Source organism: Otolemur garnettii, unplaced genomic scaffold (genome assembly GCF_000181295.1).
Source record: "Otolemur garnettii isolate 467f Iridium unplaced genomic scaffold, OtoGar3 scaffold00120, whole genome shotgun sequence".
Lineage (NCBI taxonomy): Eukaryota > Metazoa > Chordata > Mammalia > Primates > Galagidae > Otolemur > Otolemur garnettii.
Window position 1 is genome coordinate 2,332,081 of NW_003852515.1, and position 1,632 is coordinate 2,333,712.

A 1,632-nucleotide genomic window follows, 5' to 3' on the forward strand; every position below is an offset into this window, starting at 1 on the left:
CGAGCACTTATTTTTATCTTTCTGGACTTGTATGTATATGGAAAGCACAAGGATTTTTCAAAAAGTCCAGCTTACATTCAGAAATCCGCAGCGGCTTTGGGTGTGAGCAGTTGGATTGGTATAATCCCATACCCAGTGGGGTGTGAGGAAACGGCGATAAATTGACTCTTTTTTTTCTCCCAGATTATGCTTAGAAGATAAGAAGAATGTTGAAAATAGTCTCTGTGTGTTCAGTATCTAAGAAAGAAGGTCAAACATAAAATATTCAAACCCTTTGATCCTGTAATCATACTTTTGGAAGTTTGGCGTAAAGAAAAATTCCTGTGAAAAGAAAAAGCAAACACACTAAAGAAATTTATTTATTAATTTTTTTATTTCTTTTTTTAAGAGACAGAGTCTCACTCTGTTGCTCTGGGTAGAGTGCCATGACCTTAGCCTACCTCAGAGCAACCTGAAACTCCTGGATTCAAATGATCCTCCTGCCTCAGCCTCCCAAGTAACTGTGACTACTGGTGCCCACCAGGACACTGGGTGTGTGACAGGGCCTTGCTTTTGCTCAGACTGGTTTCAAACTCCTGAGCCCAAGGGATCCTCCCACCTCAGTGTCTTGGAGTGCTAAAATTACAGGCATGAACTACCACGCTCAGCCAAAAGAAATTTATTAGCATTATTTTATTAGGGAAACATTATTATTTAATAACAATTCCACGGAAGAGAAATAGTTTAAGAAACTAAGGTATATCAACTTGATAGAATAGTATACAGTTGTTAAATTAGTAACTCTAAAGGTTCTATAGCAACATGGGAGTATGTTCATGACGCAATGAGAAGTGCAGAAAGAAGGGTGGGCGATTTTCAGCATTTAAACTTACGTACTCATTAAATCCACATTGATGAAGACTGGAAGGAAATATAAAAACTGACAATGGTTGTGAGAGAAAGTGACACCCCATTTTGAAATCTTTAAGGTCATTGTTGTGATGATTTTGACACAGGTGGGGAGAAGTTCGTGTAGGAGGCAGGCTACAGGGGCAATCACGGAAAACGCCTGGCACGTTCCCCCACCCGGCGTTGCTGAACAGCGGAAAGAGCAAAGCAGTGGAGGAGGGAAAGCCGGGCTTGAAGCCAGGCTCTGCTTCATACCAGAAGTATGAGCCCAGACACATGACTGAACCTCCGTGTACATAGCTGTGAAGGTGGCTGACTCACGCCTGCCCGTGCCGTCCCCGGGGAGGGGCAGGCCCGCCCGGCGGCAGGTATGTCGAAGGTGCCCGGTGAGTGGTGATGACTGTAAGGAGCGACGCTGCTCCTTCTCTATATTCATCTTGTCATAACTGTTGATACTCCAGGGGAGAGAAGGGAATTTAGCTTAAAAGAAAATATTGGCAAATCTGTTTCTGGTAAACAGACATGAGAGCAACCGTAAACCACAGAAGTCTGTCTGGGACAGAGGACAGCGAGTGATCGGAGACACTCCCCTTAGCTGGGTGTTTGAGCGGCATCGCCACCGTCTCTCTGTTGAGTAATTTATCTGGACATCTTGATGGATAATGACATAGCATTGAACAGTATCACAAAACTGCAAACCTCCTGCTGTGTGTTGCAGGAATAAAATTGGTCAAGGATAGGTGA